This window comes from Hetaerina americana, unplaced genomic scaffold (genome assembly GCF_022747635.1).
Source record: "Hetaerina americana unplaced genomic scaffold, ioHetAmer1.1.p SCAF_13, whole genome shotgun sequence".
NCBI lineage: Eukaryota > Metazoa > Arthropoda > Insecta > Odonata > Calopterygidae > Hetaerina > Hetaerina americana.
Genome location: NW_027286403.1, coordinates 11868166 through 11892369, shown reverse-complemented (window position 1 = coordinate 11892369; position 24204 = coordinate 11868166). Strand labels below are relative to the sequence as shown.

Here is a 24204-nt window from a genome sequence, read left to right as displayed (position 1 = left end):
AAGCTGATTGAATTATTTCATTTTTATTCTCTCACATTAGAACTGTTTTGATTAGTATACATTGAAAATGAGAAGGCAATGCAAATTTCTCAAACAAATGGAAATCTTGATTCCAAAATTGGATCATTTTGAAATTTTAATCAGAAGTACGTATGTTTTCCCTCAAAAGAAAAATATTGAATTGAGGAATTTGACTTTATTGTGATACAAAATGGAAATCATATATGTTGGTGTGGTTTTAGTTATTAGTGTCATTTACTTTGAAAATAATTTACAGCCAAGGAGATGCAAAAACCATACCAAAATAGTGTGGCCACTGATTTGCTGACCTTCCATCAAGCATAAATACTGTATATTGATCTAATCTCGAATCAAAAGCAGTGAGACTCCACCATATGATATTTTAATTGACTAAATATGAAGAAAATAATGTTATGATTGTGATGAATGGGATTTCAATTATTGGTAGAGTTGGGTGAATTTATTTTTTCTCAATTTCTAATAAGGAATACTGTCCCATTTTTAGTAAGTCCTTTATCATGAGCCTACTGAACTTCCTTGATTTTGTTTCATTACAAGTCATTGGTATACATAATGAAAAGGACGAGGTATTCATGGGTGTGGTTTAACGATAGCAGAGTGGTAGTATAGTAGTGCATGCACCACTAGTGAAAATAAGATGTTAGGTTTGCCCTACCTCTCAAGTTATTAATGCAAATTTAGTTCAAGTTTATGTTTAGGCTGATAGCACCATTCAATTAGTAATTTAATACATTTGCTGAGCCTGAAATAATTTCTTTCTTGACTTTTAAGTTGGAAGAATGAATTTTAAAATTGCATTTGAGGTTTCTTCAGCAGCATGTATTTATAAACAAAACTATCACCAGGTCAACCGTTAAGGGAAATGAGAATATTTTTAATTTTGTATGCTCTTTATATTGTGAACTTGAACCTGAGTCAAAGTTACTACCAGAAAGTGGTCCCTTAAAGGTATGCTAGCTGGAATTTGCACATCTTCAATGAAATACAGGTCATTCTTGTTGAAAATGAAGAACTGCATGGTCTGTTTTGTTGATGTCATGGAGGTGAAACATGGGTACATACAACTTCACTGGAGAATTTGGCCGCATCTGACCACTGAAACCTTCGCAATGGTTTTGAATGAAAATAATTAATAGGAACGGTAAGTGTCCTTCCTGATGAGCGCCCGAAAGTTATTCTATGGGTTTCTAATGCAGTCAATATTTTAACTATGCATTTCATATTAAAAACATTTTGTCTAATAATGGATGTTGTCTCATGCCTCTTTGCTCATTATTCAAGGGTTGATATCTGGTTCATTATGTAAATACATCACTTTCACTACATTAAAGAGTGAACATTAAAAGCTAGGTATGTATGTTTAGTGATCTGTATTTTAGCAACAAGCTCTTATTCAATTTTTTAACTGTTAGAATTCTTCCATCATGATGCGCTTTCTGTAATAATTTTTATGTCGATCTCCAGCATCTTTTCCTTGATTTCCTTTTTAGTTAGCTCTCCCAATTGAAAGCATATTCATGCACAATTCATAACTCTGCCCAAATGGATAAGAACCACTCATTTTGAGAAAAACCTCTCAAACCATATATCTTGTCTTTGATTCGAAATTAACCCATTCTGTCATGAACAAACCTGAATAGGACTTATCATACAAGCACGATGAGATATTACTGGTACTTCAAACTCACCTTCTGTTCTTTTTCACTACAAATTCTTAAGCTGCCTTTCCTTCTTTCAAATTCTATTTCAAGATCATTTTCATTTGAATTAATCTCCCTTTGATCATTTTCATCATATGAAACAAAGGCTCATGTTCATACTCAGCACCACTTATATGCCAACAGTAACTCATTTCGTCATGAGCATTGAATTTTCTTAGCTTCCAGCTTTCATATTCTTTTCTTATATTATTTTTTGTTGGTTTTTAGTCTATTCCTCAATGTACCCAACCTATGCTAACTTCCTTATATTTAGCTGATATATTTTTCCTTTAAATATATATTTTTGTGCTTGGCTCAATCTTTCAGTTGTTTATTCTGTTAGGAATCAAAGCTCCTATTTTAGTTTAAATTTGCTCTCTTATTTATAAATCCCAAGCATAGGACATTGTCTTTCCATTTTTGTCATTCTATGGTTTTAATTCATTAGTGAAACCTTTGAAGGTTAATTGGGCTGAGGAATTGAATGAATATATTCCTCTATCATCCCTTCTTGAGCAGTGCCTTTTTGAGGAAAAATATTTTTGAAAGAAAGTTTGGAATTTTAAATACTAAATTTTTAAGTGCATTGGGCAAAAATTTCTGAAAAAAATAAGAAGAACGATTTACTCTATTCATTTGGGATATATCACCTTTCATTCTTCTCACCATAATTTTTCTGCTCACTGAAGTCCATTCAGGTGTCATTTGTGAACTTTCTCCAGCATCATTTTAACTTACATTTTTCATACACTGCTCGATGTTGTTAGATTTTAGTGCAATCAGCATATCCTCAAGCAAGCCTTTTTACTGCTGTCTTTACCTTTTTGTATTGTAACTAATCTAATTACACACTCAATTTTACTCTCTTATCTTTGATAGGCAACTTCTCCCTAGATCAAATTTGTACCAGATGGCAACTTCTTCTACACTCAGAACCTCTCATTGCCTTTTTACACTTGGTAACATTCTTTCATTATGAGAGTAAAAAACTTATGCCCTTAGAATCATATGTTCATCATAATTCTTCCTAAAAAGTCATTTTCTGCCTATGAATCAATATTATCATTTTGTATTGGGGAGTTAAAACATGAAATGTACCTTGAAAACCAGGCTTTATGGGGAGCTGGTGAGGAAAAAAATGGATAAAGAAGAATGAGGGAGTATACAAAAGAAGGGAGAAAGTATGCTGAATAGAAAGGACATTTGGATTACTTTGTATCAAGAAAGGAAGAAAAAATAGATTGGTTACACTTTTAGGTGATGAATTTGGGGCGAATATAGTGGATGGGAATGTTTTATGATTGGATTAGAGGGCTTACAACATGCACAAAAGAAGAGTTGTCATGCCATTGGAGAATTTTAATTGCAAAGAGAAGGTAGGTACTCTATGCCCTACCTTCCCAGGGTCTTATGTAGATGTATATGCTTGCATTCTGTCATTCTTTGGATTGACACACTACTGGATGTATAAATTGTTTTAAAATTAATTAATTAATCAAATCGTTATATATACAAATACATTGGCATTTTATGTTAGTAATATTAGGAGGGATGCACATACCTATTAATAGTTAACTAGCACCCTGATGTTTTTTCTGTTACTGCTACCTGTTTCCCATAAAGGCTCTTTCCAATTATGAAAAAGTTACATTTCTCGAAAAATCTCCACACATTGGATGAATTTATGAATTATGATAAGTGCTAAATATAATTAGATTAATATGGCGATGCATTCTCGTTGCATCAGCTATATTTATGAAGGTTTTTTATGTGTATTTGCCCATCTGTGACCAATAAAGTTTATTATTATTTATAAAATAGCTTGAAAACAGCCTCGTGATATAAGCTATCATTTGAAGGATATTACTAATCTTTTGCGTGTGACGGTTTCATATTCCGCCTGTTGGGTACTTAAGATACAAAACAGATTTTTTTGTTATAAATTATATATTGTATTTGGGCGAATAAATTAACATTAAAAATTGATAACAAGAAATGGTGAATTTTACTTTTTTCGACTTGGTAACCCATTGATATTAATAAATTTAAATTTCCCAAAGGATCAAATAAAATATGACAACGGAAGATATAAGGCATTTGAATAGAAGAAAAAAATATAAATAATTAATTATTAATAACCCTGGTTATTTATACTGTGTTTTACACTGTTTATATAACAAATGTAATTTGAATTTGATTTTTTACTCCAAAATTTGGCGGCGAAATCTTAATTAGAATGTTGTCTCTCTTCGATCGAGCTTAGAGCAGTTAGTTTTCAAATTGGCCACATGCATATTCGTGCGCTCCATTCCCCAACGTAAAATGCCATCTATAGGAAGAACCATGTATATATTAGGTAAGGTTCTTGCGGGCTGAACACAAACCAGACGCAAGTGCGATTTCGAGGAGGAGAGTGTTGCCTGCAGTCAGCTGTCCTGCATTCGTATTTGGGCGGTGGTCGTGTTGGATTCAAGCTTATTTTCGCCACAAATTAAGAATCTTTCATCTGGACACCACTCGAATTTAGACGAGAGAGAAAGCGCAGATCTTCCGTAGCAGCAGCAGTAAGGTAGGAAAATTTTATTGCTTAGTTTATCATCGTCTCGCCCCCGCTGAACGAGACTTTAATTGATATAAAATATTTCGGTCATTCTTGTTCTTCTTAGTTAAAATAACAGTGTAAAAGGTTTAAAAATTTTTCTAGTGATATTTCCAATGAAAGTTTTCTCAGGTTTCTGTCAGAATTATTCAGTTCTTGGTGTTTACATTTTACACGTGCGCACTAGATGCGGTTATTCTGCACTTCGTAGCGCATATATTTTTGATTTCTCATCTCCAAATTCATGGATCAAAAGTTTTGTAAATATACCAGTGCAATGAAGTTTCACTGCCACACCCGTAAGGATATCTTTTATTATTTCCCGCCGAATTTTCATCAATCGCGCTCATTTTAAATGCTAAACTATATTTTCATTTTAAAGTAGGCAGTCCTTGTTGGTATAACGTGACTTTCAAACAGTATTTAAACTCAAAAACTGTATAATTTCAGTTTGTCTGTAACATTTGAGAGGAGAATAGAGGGTCTTTATTTATAACAACGTTGCGAAGGTTATTTCTCCATTATTCTAAGAAGGTAGATACGTACTTAGTCATTAGTCTTCATGGTCTACGTCATATATAATTCATTATTATCATTATTTCAGACATTTATACTGCCAATGTATGAATATATACATATGCATACGAGCAATAAAAAGTTTTATCAAAAAGAACCATTTGTTTTTTTGGCAGAATATGCACTCGGTTAGCCCTGCCAAATTTACAAACTAGTTCTTTGATGTTGATGTATGATTTTAAACAGTGCTTATTGATTTATGTAAGTGCCATCCATACAAATGAGATATTGATAAGCTTTAATTCAAGCTTTATCCTTAGACGGGGTGATTTTTTGTTATTGGTATCGTTATCTAAAGTAGTTTTCCGTTTTGTGACTATCGATGGGTGTCATTTAAGTGAAGCTCAGGTCATGATTATTCCAGGCTTTTTTAAAACTGCTCTATCATTAAGTATCAGTTTTGTATTTTAAATTTGAATTTATAATGCACTTTGTATGCATTTACCTTTTCAACTTATTGCAGTCTATTGTTACATTCATTTAAACTCTTTTCTTAGGCGTTCTCGTTCTTACCCTCAGGGATAAAACTTTTGGAATTTTGCGTATTTCATGGACGGCTGCTCTTCGAGAATCGTTTTAATTGCTAACCAGGGCAGCACTCTATAACCTTTTCTCCTTCACCTCGTTGGCATGTGTTATGCGGGACCGCGCTAGCTAAACGTGCCGTGCGTCGGCTGGGGGTAATACAGTGTGGAGACTTCGCGTATTCCGCCGGTTCGTCGTTGGTAGTCCGTAGATTGGGAAGTGTCTGTAAATCTATGCTTGATCATATAGTGTGCCCAATATGCTCTGTCTTTCCTCTTGAAAACGGCAGTGCGGAATTGAGATATCGCTCGCACCATCTCTAATATCTGTTTTCATAATATATATAGTATTACGTCGGGGATTAACGACACCGAGACTGTGGTCGAGTCCCTCCTTGGCAGCTGTGGCCACTGATATTTGAAACAAGGCGTAAGGGGCATGAATAAATGTATTTGATAACATGGCCATGATTAGCTTCAAAGTGAAATAGTTTTGCTAATTTGATAGGGACACCTATTCCAGTTGAGTGGGGATCGAGATGGTGCGGGGGCTAACGTACTGGCTTCCCACCCTGAGGGCGCGGGTTCAAATCCCGGCGGTGTTGAATATTTTTCAGAGGTATCTCGATCCCTACTTGAGGTGCTTTGTGGAGGGCACTTTGAGTGAGTACGCCGTCCGTCGGACGGGACGTTAAGCCGCGGACCCCTTGGCGCCTTTCGTAAAGAGTAGGCTAATGCCGACGCCGGGTTTCTCTCCACCCTTCATCCTTTCCTGTCCTTCCCCTATGGCGCAAATGACCTTAGCTGTCGGTCGCCTCCCCTCAAAACTACTACTACTCCAGTTGAGTACCCATGAAAATTGTTGGATTTCAATGGGTATCAAAATGGTTGGATAAAATTGTTGGTGTCGGAAGTAATCAAGTATTCGACAGATTATTTCATTCATTATAGTTTCATTTCTATGAAGTCATAACTTGCTTCAATTTTTCTTAAACCATCCTTACCCCAAATGGTTGTGCATTATTTGGATAATTAATTGTCGATTTGGGAAACCCTTCATCATGGCCATATTTACAATTCCATGTATACCCTGCGGGGTATGGCAGGGGCTTACACTAGCCTCTGCACAAAATACTTCGCACATATTTACTCACTGATGTTGGAGAATGGATTTCATTTGATCCGACGTACGTTTCGTGTGGCGTTTATTTTGAGTACTTCGAAGTATGTCATCCGGTGGATCGTGAAAGAGTAAATGCTAACCTGCCATAATTTCTGGATATAAATATTTTGTTTCGAAGGTTATAACGTTTTTTGTGAAGGTGCGTGCCGTAAAATTAAAACTTTGCATCCAATTGTTTTTGACGAAGATCACACTCTCGCTCACGGCATAGGTGTGCCCTCGTGTCCTAATTATGGACATCAAATTAATTAACTCGCACCATGAATTCGGGAGCACCATGAAGTGTGAATCCTTCACTTAAACCAAAGACGGTAAATTCGTGTGGTATTATTAAGTTTTTAACCGCATACTCGTTTATAAGTTGTCGTCGTAAACACATTTTCTTTAGTCTTCACACACTTTTGTGGAAAATATTTGGAGTATTTTTAGCGGTATGGCCGATTATATTTTACAGCATGAGCATCTTCGATAATCGACCTTGGGTAGAAGAAATGAAAAATCTGTGTAGTTTGACAGTGTAACTGCAAGCCCGATTTCCTGAGTAATTTTCCTGGACAAGCGTTTCGGGCTGCGACCTATTTTCACATTAGGGTGCATTTTTCATGGCGCGGCGTTAAATTGAGCCACGCTGTGTGTGTAGGTACGACTAGGGCTTCCCCTGTTACTCGTCTCGTTTAAATTGTCTGTTCTAATTTTGTGGCCGATCTTCGCAATCGCCTTTGAGAATAAGGGTAAAAATATCGCTACGCGTTTAATGCGCAGAATCGGCTTTCTTTTTTAATATGATCATCTAATTTTTGAAAATTTTGCATTGATATACTTGCATTTACCGTTGTCACCAGTCGTGGCTCTACTTATCTCTTCCTGGAAATAGCCGCATAATCCAGTGGTAGTTTATAACTGAAACGCCACCGTTGAAGTTAGGTTTGTGATATCAATTGACTGATATGCTACAAGATTTCTACGCGTTTCTATGGAATTCTTCGCAGCAATGATTTTCTCCTAGTCAAAACCATTTTTCAGCACTTGGTAGCCGTATTGCAGCTGTTGTAGTATTTTCCGCGGGTTTTCCTTAAAAATAACTAGCAAGTTCTCTTGACTATGGAATAAGCAATAACTGTGTGTTTGTATCTTGGCAACTAGATCCCAGTATTGGTGGTAGAGGGAAATACCTAGATATTATTCTTTGTGAGACCCATCAGCTCAACAAGTTATCCTGCTTCCACTTGTAATTTGTTGGATGGAGTATGGCAACCTCATCATTAGTATCGTAAAACTCGAAGTTGTCTTCAATTTTTGGCCTTATTTTGGTATGGTCGCGTGTCTTCCCGCATCTTCACTAATAATGGACTCTCCTACCGATGGTTACTACCAGTAGCGTTATCAGCCGTAAATCAAGAGCACGAGATAAACTAGCAATATGCTCAGCAGTCTTTCAAATAACGATTGAATCATATACTAGAATACGTATCTAACTCAACCTCAGTCGCGAATGACGGAGTATGTAGTCGGAGAAAATGCTTTTATGGCTTATTTATCACAATGGGATTAATGTTAGGATCTACGCGGAAAATGGGGATTATATCGTAATTTGCATTGATAATACATGAATTAATGATCTTTGTTTATTGTCAGTTTTAACCCTACCTTTGCATCCTGATAAGAGTGAATCTGTTGAAGGTTGCAGTAAGCAAAACAAATGGTGGAATAAAGTTTTCAATAGTTTTTAGGGCTTTTGTATAAGAGTGAAGCCCCTAATTTGAGGATGTATGTATTGTCGTTCTTACTTTGCTTGATTTTTTTCTGATATGAATAAAACTGATTGATATTTAAAAAATCAGATATTTCCTTTGTGAACAATAATAGACCAGCTGCTTCTTGACCAACCCAAATCATGATAATCTACTCTTATTTTAATTTGGACTCATTTGCTGATGAAGGCATTGACATGTGGTCTACAAAAGCAAATTAGTTAGTTGAATTTGGGCAGTAGGTGGAATTAGTGTCGTTAAAATCAGTTTCATGTTAATTAAGAGAATAAACTTTGAGGGGATATCTTGGGCATGAAACTTTGAATTCCACGCCAGAAACTATTCCTTTGGGGACTTGGCAACCTATGAAGTATTTTATATTCTTAGTTTTTGCAAGTCGGTTTGAGGTTTATTTGGGTTAAAACGGTAGTTTATCTGCTACAATAAAAATGAATTCTTGCCTTTCAAGCGGTCGTATTCTGGTATGTCTCTATGTTTAAATAAGAATCACGTGCGCACCTAGGCCCGAGAATATTTTTCTTGTGGCTAACAACCAACCGGAATTAGACGGAGCGGCGAAGTTTTTTATACGAGGTGTATTGCCATAAGTTAAAAGATTTGTCGGGAAAAGGCGAGCATATGAAGTGCATTTATAAATAATTCATGAATGTTCATGCTTGAAATTGGCAATCCTTCTGTAGTTAAGTACGTAGGCTCCTCCTTTACGTGAGTGATGCCCTTTTACAAAATACAATTAAAACTTTTACAATAATTATGAATTTACTTTTCATTAGTTCGAAAATTTTCATACCACTAGGTGCTTGCACATTGTTATGATATGTATGTTTACGGTGGCCAAACCAACTTTCAATCACCGCTGGATAATTTATGCGCACCTTACTTCGGCACACATTATTTGATCAAACTGTAAATTAGAATTGATAATGGTTCGTGTTTATTTGTAAGGAGGGATGAATTTGTTTCTCTGGAACTAAATTAATAGCAAACCTATTATGTTGTTCTCAGTTTCCCCGCACAATGAAGTAACTCATTCCACAATTTTAAGGACATGTATATCTAACAAAGTAAGCTGAACTATAAATTTTCAGGGATCAGCCTGAACACAACTGAATTTATGATTAAATCAGTAATCTAATGAAAGAAACGGCGTTATGCTGTCATTTCCTTTCAGCATCTTTAGCAAGGGTCTTGATTTGATATTTTTCTTACGTAACGATTAAGTCAACCATCATTTTGGAGTGGGCGGGACAGTTTCTCTATACTAACTTTTCTTGCTTCTCATCTCACGGTCAACTAACAATTAAATTCTGTTCCTTCCACGGATGTAGGTATTTCGTATTTTTTCACTGCGCAATTTGGAAATATTTAATTTTAAAATCTGAGTGATCTTATTATATGTCCATGCTATATCACGAAAAACCTCGAGATGCTTGAAGATTCTTCACCCCAAACTAAAAATATAGCGTGAGATTATATATTCAGACCAGCTGTTTTCATTGTGCAAACGTCACCAATTGAAGTTTTGTTGGAGGGAACAAAAATCAATTTCAAGATTAATAATTTATCTGCAGGATTTCCTTATTCATTTTTTTGGGGATCGTGGAAAATGTTTTTCGTGCAGAAGAAAGCTCTCATCACTTCGTGTATAGTTTTTTTACGTGTTTCACGCTTTTACTCATTCCGCCAAGTTTGCATAAAGATTTGCGAGCACCTCGGTGCCCATCTTTCTTGTCTGAGCCAACCTTTTGTAGTATATTTACGTTTTCTGAAGGCATTTGGCCGTCGAACACATTTTTGAATCCTCGCAAAAACGCGGTAGAAATGTCAAGAGTTTTTCGGCGATCGAAGACCCTTGGCTTCCCTTTGGATCGACCCCGGTGAAGCATCGTATTTTTAAAAAAATCAAATTTATCGTCCTCTTGATGGTTAGAGATAAATCGCCCAGGGATTTCACTACTCATTTTTTTCAATGGATTTTGTTTTGTTCTAATACTAAAAGACAGTCAAATCCAGAAAAAAATATTTCGAAGCGAGTGTCCAAATGCTTTTATTTGACGCTACAAATGAAGTATGCGGATAGATTTCAGCCACATGGTACGATATGGTTCCCTGAACTGTAGGGCTTGGCAGGGCCTGGTCTCTGTCTGGAAACTAGGAAATTACCCTACCCTATCGTAGTCGCTCCTTATTTCATAGATGATTGCCGAGAACATCGCTTCTAATTTTTAATTATGTTCAATTCTATAGGCATACCTTTATTATGTCTTGTTTGCCCAAAACAAGAACTGGCAGCAATTTCCCTGTTTTTTTTCTATAATGAAACAGCAAAATTTCTCTGTTATGTGTATAGAAAAGTGACTCTGACGGTTACAAAATGAATTATTGAATTCTATATGTCCTTCTATCAGTTCGCAATTTTTTTCCTTTTCATAGTCTTCGCATGGGTTCTTTTTTCGATCGAGTCGTAGCGGAGAAAGTAGTTCAGAAGGTTTTTGCTGTTGTAAACTGTGAGATTCTTCGTTTTCCTTTTTCGCCTTGCACTAGTGTAGTTTTCCATTTTGTGGATGATGGGGCAGGAAGACAAAATAAACATTCAGCTCTTTTGCTCGTGCAATTGCATATCCCATCGATCCACAAGGTGGAGTCGCCAGGGGCCAAATTTTTCGTTTAAGTGTGCGTGCACGGTTCATGTTAACATGAGAACGAAAATAAACTCGGTTGAGCGAATAACATCTGGCTTTCGTTCAAGGGTTAATCGCGTGACCGGAAATTAACACAATTTTTGGTATAACGCCTCTTTTCTGTTTTTTTTTTGAATCGCGATGACTTTCTTACTTTTTGTTGAGGTTACTTCATCGTTTATTTCGAAAATGCCTGCCGTATTGAACCATGGTTAACGATTGTTTTTTTGTGAATATTCATTTAATACCGCGTAAGGGTGTGATTTAATGATTCCTTAAAACACGACGGAGAATTTTTTTTGTTTCCAGTAGCATAACCGCCGAGAAATCGAATGCATTCAGCCTCATTAGACTTTATTTTGACACGATTCAGTGTCGTTTGGTTCAAACTTAATCTGGTGGAATACCGGTTCAAATGAGTATATTTGGGAAAAAGTGGCTGGATCACGAATTAATATCAGAAAATAACCACTATCGGTTTCAAATTTTACTCCCTAATGATACAACCACTAGAGGATCAGACTCAGGTGTGGTGTCTACTGGACCTTTCTAGATGGGGTAGTTTAAAACTATTGCGTTAAGCCGGTGTTATCTGCGTGGCACAGACAAAAGTGGGGAAGGGATTATCAGAACTAATAGAGGTTGGGGGCATTGGCAGTAAACGATAAAAGTATTGAGCGATTTATGTGGAAATAAAACCCTTAACTGTATAATCCTATTTGAAAATGCTGCTTTTATATTTCGCGACTCCTCCGACCAATACCATGACTTCATGTCGAAGGATTTATGCCTTGAGATTCGGCCTATAGAAGACGAGTCGTAAAAAACGGAAGGTTATTGATTCCATGTTTCTTTCGGTCAGTGCATAAAATAATGTAATCAATAAGCACTGTTTGAGAGATGAATTTAATTGTTGATGTGGTTATTTCACGCATCACCTAATTTTACGAATGTATGAGGAATTGTTCAATTTAAATTGTATTTCTTTTTAAATAAATTAAGTTCAAAATGAACCATGACCACAATTTTACTTGCCTCTTTGCGCATTAAATTAGACTAGCTTCTTAGAAATATTTTCTGCTTTTTTCAAGGTATAAATTAATTGATATCCCGTATGCAATTATGGTGCTGCGAGGTAGAATAGTAATTAATATGTTGGCGTGTTCAGTGGAAGCCCGTTAGCGCAAACCTGGTTAATGCCTCTAAATACGAGTAATACTTTAACCTTCTTGACCAGCTGGATGCCAAAATTCGCGAGAAGAGGCCTGGCTTGTAGAAGATAAAAATCATCTTTCACCAGAAAAACGCATCTGCTCACAAAGGTGCGTTTGCGATGGGAAAACTACGGGATTTGGGGTGCGATTTGATCGGCTATCCCGCCTATTCTCATGATTTAGCACCCTCAGACTTCCATCAGTTTCCAAACTTGAAGAAATTTGTTTCTGGGAAGCGCTTCGCATCCAATGAAGAAGTTGAGAGGGCCGTAGATGGATATTTTCACAGCCTTCCAGACTCTCACTTCCGGGAAGGAATACTGATGTTGGAAAAAACGCGAAGGACCAAGTGCGTTTAAATTAAAGAGATTCTGTGGAAAAACAAAATCAAATTTTAACTGAAAATAGCAGTCTTTCATTGCCAGGTCGAGAACTTTTCATCTTACTCTCGTATCTTACCTATATCTTATCTTACCCTCCTATCTTACCATCAATCTGAAGGTTGACTTGGTATGTGAGGTAGAGTAAACCTAATACTATGCCCAACCGCATGTGAAATTCAAGTATCAGGGTAGGTGGGGGGGGGCAGGCCTTTTCCCTGTGTCGCCAATGGTTTACTTGGAAGTTGGGTACCCGATAAATCATACAATAATATTATACTGCTAATTAAGAATACATCATTTTTCCTCCCAAGAAGTTAAAATTCACACCCTTATGAAGGGGTCATCATAATTTTCATCCGTGTTTTTCAACGTATACGTGGAGTAAATGGGAAAAAACAGCCATATGTGGGGATTATAGATCAATAAGTTTGACTTAGCAAGGAGCTAGGGTAGTGGTTTGGTTTATCGGTTTCCATTGGTTTATCAATAAGAGGATGGCCATTTAATTACTTGGGGGATAATCTGTTTGGATTCAGGAAAGGGAGAGATTCCATTGTAGTAATGAGGTCGCTAATAGAGAGGAACCTAAAATAAAATAAGGATGTATTTGTTTGTTTCGTGGATTTCTAGAAGACGTTCGATACATTAAATTAAGAAAAACTGCTTACCCTGTTGCAAAATGGAGTATATTGGAGAGATAGATGGCTTATCCACAGTTTGTGCCCGTACCAAACAGCTCGGGGGTGAGTGGCAGATGGAGAGCTGGAATGGCCTATATCAGGTAGAGGGGTAAGACGGGGTGTCCATTATCACCTGTGATCTCCAAAGTATATGTGCAGGAAACGGCAAAAGAAGCATGGAAAGAACTGGCGTTAGGAATAAAATTAAATCAATTGAATGTGTGGATAATGAAGTGTTAGTTTGCCCACCAACCAAGGAGTTACACTCATTTTTGAGCGCATTAGAAGATCAATGAGATAGGTATGGAATGGTAATCAATATATGCAAAAGTAAGGCTAGGATTTTTTAAGAAAGAGGAATACTGCATTGAACATTACCATTGGAGGATCAAAACTAGAGCAGATGGAAGAGTTCCTTGTGTTGGAAGTGTTTTGAGCCAAGATTACTACATTGGTTGGAATATTGGAAGAAGCATTGCGTTGGGCGTAGAAGCTCTCACAATGAGGGAATTAATGACTGGCATGTTAAGTAAAATGCTTAAGAAAACAAGTGAAAACTTTATTATAGAGCATGATTTTGTACGTATGCCTCGAACACTTGGCCGTTAAACAATTTGATATTGGGGTCTTTTGAGATGTGGGTACAGTGTAAATGGGAAGGGCAAACTGGACGCGATGGAAAATAATCGAAGTCGTGCTAGGCAGGGTGGGAGGGAAGATTGGCGAGAGAAATCTGAAGAAGGTAGGAAAGACGAATTCAGAGAATTTGGAGTGGTGATGTGACGCTGAAAACTGGCAGCGGGATGGACATTAGGCAACCGTGGTAGGGACGTAGGTACGAAGGAAAAGAATAGGGATGCTGGACAGAATAAAAGGAGATAGAATGTGTGCGGAATTGGAGATCAGTTTATTGTAGTTTTGGTTGTTTTGTTGTGTTAGGCGAAGCTAAGAAAATTTTAGTGTCTAGAGCTGAGCTCATGTAATGACTTACCTATGATTTAGAAGAATCTTTCAGGAGGAGGGTGGGATTGATGAAAGGGACGCTAAGAAAGGAGGCAAAGAAAAGCCTCTGTGGTACATTGTGTCGGTTTTTTACGGCTCGGAAACTTGGTCGTTGAGGCAAGGTGATATTCAGAGAGGGGAAGTTTTGTGTATGCAGAGAAGAAAGGAAAGGTGAAACTGACAGAAAGGAAAACAAACGAAGTGCTATGCAAGGTGGGGGTGGAAGAGAATATTTAGGAGTAATCCAATGTAGACACGGAATGTGCGTGCTGAGCTTTTTAATTGGCGATGGGATGATGAAGACAAAGAAGGGAGAACCTTAGGCATGTGAGTAAGGGTTTGGAAAAGAATAGGATTATTTGATTGAATCAATGAAGGCAATGTACAGAGTGGATGAAGAGTTTAATATAGTGAGCTGTTATTAAGATGTACTTAAGCTTGTGTTTTACGTGTCCCCTCGAATAAGGAGGGGGAAATAAATGTATTATTGTACAGTATGAGTCCATTCATAACCAAGCTTCGACGGTACTTAATGATGCAACAATTTCAGATTGTAAAAATCATTCGCCTTGACCGTCAAGACGAAGATTTTTACACTGAAATTGTTGCGTTGAAATGCATATTAGCGGATGACTCCGTTAAAAGTTACTGTTGCGGCATCTCCCTTCGCAAGTTTCTTTGGAAGTACTTAATGATAATAATTAAAGAGGGATTTATACTATTGGATATACTTCCATTTTATCCTCGATTGGCTCTGGTTTCTCACCGCTCCGGTATCATGATACGTGAGTGACTATGTCTGAACGGTGTTCATATTCCGATGAAAAGAGGGAATCTGGCGAGAAATTAGTTCTTTATTTGGTCCGTTTCATTGCGTTTTAATTTTCCGATGAAATGGAATATTTAGAGGAGCAGAAATAATTCCACGTCCGAGTCAATCCATATGATATAAATCCTCCGATTTCTCAACAATAAAATATATTTCCTCTTAATCCCCTTCGATAATCAGTATGTTCAGAAGCTCTTTCAAAGTAAAATTCTAATTTTGGTCCGTGAGGCGACACGTGTGGGGCATTCGCTCTTGCTTAATGGCTGTGCGTCTGTTTCATCTGCTCTTTATTTTTATTTCTTCTTCTTGCGAAAACGTTTTTATTCGGCATACATTTCATCTGTAATCTGCGTTAAACATTTAAGCAGAGAAACGCTATTCGTTAGTGACAAAGTTTCTCTTCACGTTATTATTTTTTTATTTTAAATCGGGATATTGAAAAATTTATTATTAATGTGGCTTTATTATTACAAGGAGATAGAATTATAGTGTAAATGTTATTATTATAATATTGACATTGCTATTCTTTCGCAAAAAACAGCTTGAGAGCTTGAAAATATAACCTTGTTTTGCATAGAAAGAGAATTTCCCTGGTGATGGCTGCAAAAGGAACTTTTGAGTAATTAAATTAAATTGGTATAGTTCTTCGTAATTACTAGTCAATGAGCTATAGCTTCAGCGATTCAGTGGCTGCTGAGTTACACTTGTTTCGGGATCATTTGATTAAAAGGTGAATCTTCGATTTTTTTATATGAACTGGCGGCTTTGTTTGATAGGGTCATTACTTTCTCGTAACTGTTGGAAAATTTCATATTTACCTTTTAAAAGCAAATATTTCTCTCAGGTCATACCTATTTTTCCCTGAAGCAAGCAATTCTCACTGTGAAAAACATTCGGGCTTATAATTTTCTCCCCATTCAGGTACTTTCGCAAAATTTCTGTCTGTTCAAAATTTCACGCATGGAAACCAACATTGATGAGAAATTTTATTGATTCGTTTGTGGTGTTATGATTTCCTTATGCATGGTGATGCACAGTAAAATTGCTGAGTGAGACAATGTATTCGCTTCATTATTGATCTCAAACTTATTTAACCATTACAATTAATTAACAGCACACCATAGTGATGCTGAATTAAATTATAGGATATAATATTTTTCATTTGTAATAAAGTTGTACGAAGTATTAACCAATCAACCCCGATACTACCGCGGAAGTTTTTATAAGAGGGAGCGGGCTGTGATGAGGACCTTTCTGCATCAGGCGGACGTTCGTGCAAAAAAATTTAGTGAGGTTTAGGAAAGAGGTAGAAGGTTTAAAACCCAGAGGAGAGATACAGGGAAGGTTTATATGTTGCACGTAGACATAGCCACAATTAATGGGATTATAATTCCCTTCAGCATTATTAAATGAGAGGTATTTAGCAGGTCGGTGGACGTCTAATTTAATGAAAAGAAAATAGTGCCACTTTGGCTTAAAGAGTCCTCAGTTTATCTTTAGGAGCCAATATGTCAAAACCGTATATCAATAAAACTCTCATAAAACTGTCATCAGGGTTAGTAACAGAAGGCGTATCCAGTGAAATATGGATGAGAAACAGTAACGTGACGGATATATTTCTTTGAACCCCCCACCGTCAGCTTGAGAAAGCTAAATATATTTACAAATAGACTGTGAACGTTGTGAAATTACCCTCGGGTACACAGGAATACTTTTTGTTGGATATTGAAGTAAAGTCCATCCTTCCAGGGTAATTGTTAAGGGGATACGACATTTTTTGGCTTTAGATGTCATTAATGTAACTTCCAAAACAATGGTCATACTTCTCATATGCACTTACTTTTTGATTTCCTAATTTACTAATTTCCTAATTTTATTTTTTTCCAAATTATTCAGGACCCTTCAAAACTTGCCTGAATTTTCCTTTCCTTTTCTTTTTTCCTTGAATAGGTTCTATTTTTATCGTCAGCGGAAGATTGGTTTTTTGATGGTCTCCCATTTCCCGAGAATCCCATTCTTTCATTTCAAATTTCTTTGCTTTCTCGCCTGTTGCACGCAGTAAACTAACCTCTTATCTTCACTTGTCTTTTTTCTTTCCCTTTCGCTTTCTTACCACAGTCGTCGATTGTAAGCGGTCGTATCTCAAATCGTTCGATGGGCTTATTTTTCTTATCACTATTTACTATTTACATTGCTTCTTCATCTTTGATGAACATCTTCGTCAATCAGTTAGATTTATCCAACCTCTCCAGAAGTGTATAATGAAACTCTATGAATATTGGAGGAACAATAGTCAGTTAATAGTCGGTTGGGGAGCCAGTTGAAAAAGGTTGCATCAGTTAGTAAATAATTAGTAAGTTAAATCACTTAATAAGCTATGGTTATTTTGTCTCTAAAATAACTCTATTTTATTAAACTTCTGCTGACCCGATTAAATGATTTTTGAACATCCTATTTTTTCCTTTAATTTAGTTTATATTGTGGCTTTAACTCATCCCCCCTCTTCCTACCCTCCCCATTCATCACTGGCCATTCCTTTGCCTTAACCTCTACTTGATAGGAATGTCAGAAGTGGTCAAGCCTCACCCAGGTAAATGCTAAATATTGCCTATTGAAAATATAATAATTCAGAATTTGTAGCTTTCAATTATTTGAATGATTTAAATTCCTCTGTGGCAAATTTAATTTGTAAACTCTCGTATTGGATGTTTTTCGAAGCATGATGTGTCAAAGCCCGGGCCAATGCTAGATTAATAATGTTTTCAATGGGAGTTTCATCGAAGTAATTCATCCCTGATTACCACTCACGTTTTTGATTTTCGAACGGACCTAATCACTGGAGCGGATAACATCTCTCTATGAAAATCGTCTATGGGTGTATCCTAAGACTTTAAGCATTTCAAACATCCATTCTCCGCCTTTTCTCGTATCTGCGCGAAACGTTTTTTCGACCAACCTCTCGAATATTTCACCTCTTCACGTTTCCCTGTTTTCGAGATTACGCTCACTTTCTCTTTGAGTGTCTATTTCAGTACTAAAGCTGCTTATCGAGTACTCGAGTTTCTTCTGGTTTGAGTATTTTGTTTCGAGTTCCTACACCATATATGCTTTCTTGCTGACGCATGAAATAGTTTCTTGTTTAAGATTTTGTTCATCAAGTTATTTTTAATTGTATCCTCTAAGGTCTTTACTTTATAAGGGCATGGAAAATATTTATGGCTGTGTACATAATGCTTAGCTTTATTAAACGAATACGCTACATTTAAACGAATGAGTACTTATTCTGCTGTGGTGACGGGGATGTTAGTTACTCCGATAATGGTCTACATCCGAACAGGTTTTACGCCGTAACCAGTTGCTCTTAATAAACGTTTCGGTGTTTATTCAATGTCCAGACACAGAAATACCCTAGTTATCTTTGAAATCAACTGGTAAAATGTTCATGCAAAAATCACGTGAATCAAGATAAACCTTTATGTATTCGCAGTTATAGAAGATAAACAAGAAGATCTTGTATATTTTCCAGAACCTATTATTCAGGCTACGGGGTTTAACGAAAATGGAGGATCATTGTGTCGCTTTAAATGGAGAACGATGTTGCAGAAATATTCGGAGGGCAGTTATTGCTAATATCTACATTTCCTTGTAGTGTGCTTGTAAATTGTGGCGAATTGGATCCGTCTCCTTTTGCTATTTTCTGAAGCGTTTATAATTGTGGTTTGGGGAATCAAATAATTTAAGGTAAAGTAAGGGCAAAGGGGAATTTATTCGTGAATATAGAGGTAAATTGCCGAATAACTATTATTCCCGGTTGAAACCGATCAGTGAATTCCTAGAGTAAGCGTCTTTTTCTTAAAATTCAAATTTAAAAAATCACATCTTGAAATGCGTTTAATCAATGGACCAATGTAATGGTTATGTCTGATTATAGTTAATTTTACCATCAGCGTAAAATTTGCAAGTTTGCTTTGGAATCGTTCAAAAAAACTTTACTGGCAATTCCGAGTGAAGGGACGAAATTGTGTGTCGGAGTATCTCTTGGGAAGGTAACTCACAAGTTCGGTGGTCATCAAATCAACATTTAGTGTTGTCTCAACTTCCTAACTAAATATCAACACTTGCTCATCTGTTTGTATTTGAGATTTTCCTAAGGCATCATTTTCACAATTTCTATCTCGGCCTTCAGTAATTCGCTCCTTACCTTTCAATATTTCCTCCAGCCCCCTTTTCCACCTTTTTCGAATTTCCCCAATTATTTCTTTTCTGTTAAATCCTCGGTGATTTACTTCCTCGATGTCGAACTTATTTTATCCATTCTCTATAAGACACACATATTTTTCAATTTCCTATCTAGGCTGAATATTTTCCTCTGTTTTATCTTACATCTGTAAAGTGCTACGCTCCATTCTTTGATTAACTTTTCTTCAAAAATCATTATCTTGTATTGTAATATTTATTAATCTAATACTTTCACAGATTATGTTGTGATATTTGCATGGAAATAATTTTTCATAGTATTTACATTCATTTTCGTTGTTTAAACAACATCAAGATAACATATTTCAATGAACATTTCAAAAAAATTATTTGAAATTTTTTAATTTATTTCTGTTACCTACTCTAAAAATTTTATTTAAAACATGTAAATGATGCGTTAAGCCTTTTCTTAGTGGATTTTTAAATGTGGTCTTTCATCAAAAGACTATAAACAATTTTTAACTCACAAAATGCTGGCTCGGCATTCATTGCCTGACGTCTTCATTCGAACAGTGATAGGATGGGGGACATCTGGCGATCTAATTAATTTACTACTCATTTTTCTTATAATTAACGATAGGTAAGTTTAACACTGAGATGCGGAGGAGCTAGAGAGATTGAAAGGTGCCTAATTGAGAACACGATTACTGTACCTTACTGCTATCATGCCATCTTCAATCATTTTAGTGTTTATTAAATTTTTAGAATATTTAATATTGAGCTTATTTTACATTAATTTTAGCACGGGGATAACATTGCAGATATTCCCAGCATACCATGATCTGGGCGAGATTGAAGCCTTTGTATAAACATTTGAGAACTCAACCATCAATCCAGGCAGCCAATATAGCATCCTATAAGAAAAAGCATCTTTTATTCACATTCAGGCACTCTAAATAAAATCGGATAATACTTTACCTGATAAAAACTTAATTCTTCATAGATATGCGCGCAAGAATAAAAAAATAATGCCTTTTGGGCAAAGCTGTATGCATGTTATATAAAATCCAATTTTTCATTAAAATTAATTTTGATCCAATCACGATACATATGTATTCGCAGATTTTCAGTAAGACTCGTTGCTACTGAGGTAGCCTTGAGTTTTCCTACTCGTGGAGCATTATGCAGCAAAATATTTCTCTCACGTTGCATTGAGCGACATGAATAGTGAAGCAAATATATCCCGAACGAAACTGAGTTTCTGTTTGATTTTGTTGAAAGAAACTAGGTCAAGGCACACTGTGTAACATCAAGTTCCGCACCGACGCCTACACAGTAGCACAACCTACAAAATCCCTTTAATAGTATTATTTCCGTCTCGCGTCTTTTAATATTTCTTGGCTTTCACACCTCTAGAATGTTTATCCCGCTTTGAAATCAGTCCATTTAATCTCTCAGCCTCACCAAATCTCCCTTGGGTAAAGTATTTGGTGAGAATACTTAGATTCGCGGTTAATTCCACTTGAATAAATTGCAATTTCGCAGAAGTGAGTGGCGTGTCCTTTGAATAGACAAGAGAGGTGAGCTGCAGCTCTAAAATATAACGTTGAAAAGGAACAGTGGTAATGAATGGGATTTACAACGAGGGATTGAATATTTTCACTTTTGGAGGCCTATAGTTGAGCCTGTATTATGTAAAATCAAAGTACAATTTGCCCTGGCTATGAGAAATCAAGGTTTCAATTCATTTTTCTCATTGTGGAGGGTTAAATTTTTTGATAATTTTTTGACCCAATAATTCTAGGATTTTAAAGATTCACTAATTAGAATTTATACGCAGATGCATAATATCCTCCTCATGATGTTAAAGAATGGGTAAGAAAATAAATGTCCAATTTCCTCATTTTCCTTATTTTATATGCATAAAAAATTAGAGTAAGTTCTAAACAAATTCGTCTGGTTTACGTAAATTTATCCATGACATACCTGCCTTGACCAAAGGTAAGCTGCTACTATTTTCCCTCTATTCGTTGGCGCCTAAATTTCTGTGACTGAATAATAGATTCTGGTGGTCGTGGCGAGGTAGGAGAAACCGGCTTTTGATCTTACTCCAAAAGAGAAGTCCTTAAGGATACAATTTAAACTCGTGCTACGTACTTTTCACTGAAGTCGAAATAGCATTCCCCATCACTCGTCATCCAATAGCCATTGAAGTCTTATAAAACCTCATACGTTCTTTCGCGAGTCCATCCCAGTCCAGTCAGTATACTGACTACCCCATCACTTCGATCATTTATCTTCGGCTTTCTTCTTTGTGAAACCATGAAAAATAATTCAAAATGTGTATACAAATAAAAGAAAAAGGCGAACTATGTTCTTAAATAATAAAGGCATGAAAATGAGGCCCTTAGTAAGAAGAGAAAGACTCTGAATGATTGGTAATAAAATTTGCGCAATCGCCTTGGATCTCGTATTGCAGTGTCACGACACAAGACTAAAAGAATATCACCATATTTTTCCTGTGTAAGTCAAGCGATAAAAGTGATGCCAGATGACTAGCTGACTTTCTTGTGAGAATAATTTTTCTGTTTCGGTCAAAATTTTTTTAGGCCAATCAAGAATATTTCCTGAGAATTTTTTCCCACGTATGCTGCTTGAGTTTTTGTGACAAGTGTAGAAGACGCCTCCGTAATTTAGATTATGGGTTTCCGGTGGATTGCAAGGAATACGTGTACGTAAATCACCAATTTTATTAATTGTATCCTTTTTAGTTTGACATATCACTTCGTAATTGACTTGGATATTTTAGTTATTTCATGCATCAATTAAGGCCTGAATTAATCTTTTCGCAATACATAGTGTCGTTTTTGTAAGAAGCGTTTATTGAAAATAATAGTTTACCGCTATGATTGATCTGCTGAAAGTTTGCATGCATTTTGTGAGCATATTTACTTAAGTTATGCCAGGCTGTTACTAGGGGGATCAATCTTACCAATTCAAAATTAACCTTTGCTTCTGAGCCCGACCCACCAGCCCTCAGATCTTTTGATCCGTTTGAAATAATCTGTTCCTAAACATCAATATACATCTAATGCACCATTCACATCTTAGTTCGGCGTTATATGGGGAATCGTATCTCAACGAAACGACAAGAAAATCAGATAAGACTAGGGTGCGATTATCCCTGTACGTCCCCCAATGGCATTAGGTGTCATTTATAAAAGCTGTCGAAGTTCATAATAGCGCAGGGAGTGAGTTCTAAATCAGATCTAAACGGAGGAGAGTTCCAGAAAACATCAGGCGGTGTTCAGAAGACATGAATTGGTTTTCTGAACGTCCTCCGTAATCCCATGATTGAAAGTTTAATATTTAAAAGAAAAAGAACGAACGTGCTGCGGAAATATTCGATAAAGTTCGCAGAAATAATTCCATCCATGTGCACATTTCGGTAACTTGGTACCGTGCTCGGCGTCGGTCTTGCGGGCCACACGGTGGCATCACATACACACACGGTCCCTTCGACGCTTCAGCTCCACTTTCACTTCCCCGCCGTCTCTTCCGTCGCAGACCATTCTCTCCCGGGGCTATTGTCTCATCCACCTGATCGATCCCGATGGCCATCGACGCCGTGCGTCTTCCAACTCCTCCTTCCCCACCCGCCGGGCCCTCCTCCTTGGACCGCTTCTTATCTTCCTTGAATTCCTGCACCCCTTCTCCCCGCTTCTCATTCGCGAACGCGCCAAATGGTCGGCTGCAATCAAAAGTTTCTTACCCACTTAACTCCGGGTTTACGAGACGCTCGAGGGGAAAGGCGGGCTGCTCTCTAACCTCCCTCCGTTCAACATGCCCACCCCTCTACGCTCACCATTGTCGGTTGTAAACTGCCTTCGAGGGCGAGGATGCTTTCCGCGGGGTCGGGGTGAGGGGGTCGGCGCTTATCTCGGCTCCCCCTCTCGCTCCCGACACTCGGCGGGGATGAAGCATGGGATGGGACCATTTAGGGTGGCGCATTTTTCAAGGCGTTAAGGTACCCTTGGCACTACTCCTCCCCTCGGGGGTGAATTGCCGTCGCCGTTCCTCAGGTCGCGCTAACGTCCCGAGCCTCGCGTACCCTCACACGTCCTCCCCCGCTACACCTGCGACATTCCTCCCGGCCGGAATTCCGTCCGTCCCTCCCTCCCGCCCGCCGCCGCATCCCCGCTCCTATCCCTCTCACTCGTGTCACCCCGCCCTCAAACCATCCCGTCCTTGGCTCCGTCGCGTGCGATGAGCGCGGAGTGCATATAAATACGGCCGGTCGGATGGTGTCAGTCTATTGCCGTCGGTGCAGGGTGGGGTGTGTGGGAAAGGGGATTCAGGTGGCTACTCTTCCCCGCCTCATCCCGGATGACTGTCCGCACTCTCTCCTACCTCCCTTAAGGGCAAACGGAATAAGAAAATGGAGTCTTTACCCCCTCCCGCGACGAAAGTCCGTGAAAGTGACTCCGTATATGCTTTGTCGGCCCCTCTTCCACCGCCTTCCGACCGCCACCCCCCAGGGCCGGCGGGTGGTGGGGGAGGAAGGAAGGCGGGGGTGGAGGTCGGAGGGGTTACTTTCGCCGTGGATGTCTTTGAGTGGGCGGAGGGATAGCAACCGTCCCCTCCCCTTCATGGAGATTCAAAACCATCCTCGCCATCTTTCACGCTATGTTTTATTCAACGCCTTTCCCATCCTTCCTTATCCTGCCTACCCTCTTCCGATCCAAACGTGGGGGCAGAAAGGGGTTCCCGTGAACCTGAACTCCGGTATGGGGCTTCAGCGACGAGCGTGAGCCGTGTTGGT

At 37.7% G+C, this 24204-nt stretch overlaps 1 protein-coding gene across 2 annotated transcripts in view; it reads left to right on the top strand.

Moving 5' to 3' along the window:
• The first annotated feature begins 4151 nt into the window (after positions 1-4151).
• The window catches only part of LOC139686085 (follistatin-related protein 5-like), a 1155593-nt gene continuing 1135540 nt past the window's right edge, over positions 4152-24204 (top strand). For both annotated transcript variants that reach the window (XM_071583246.1, XM_071583245.1), the window contains exon 1: positions 4152-4311. The gene's annotated coding sequence lies outside the window, so the exon portion shown is untranslated. The remainder of the gene's footprint in view (positions 4312-24204) is intronic.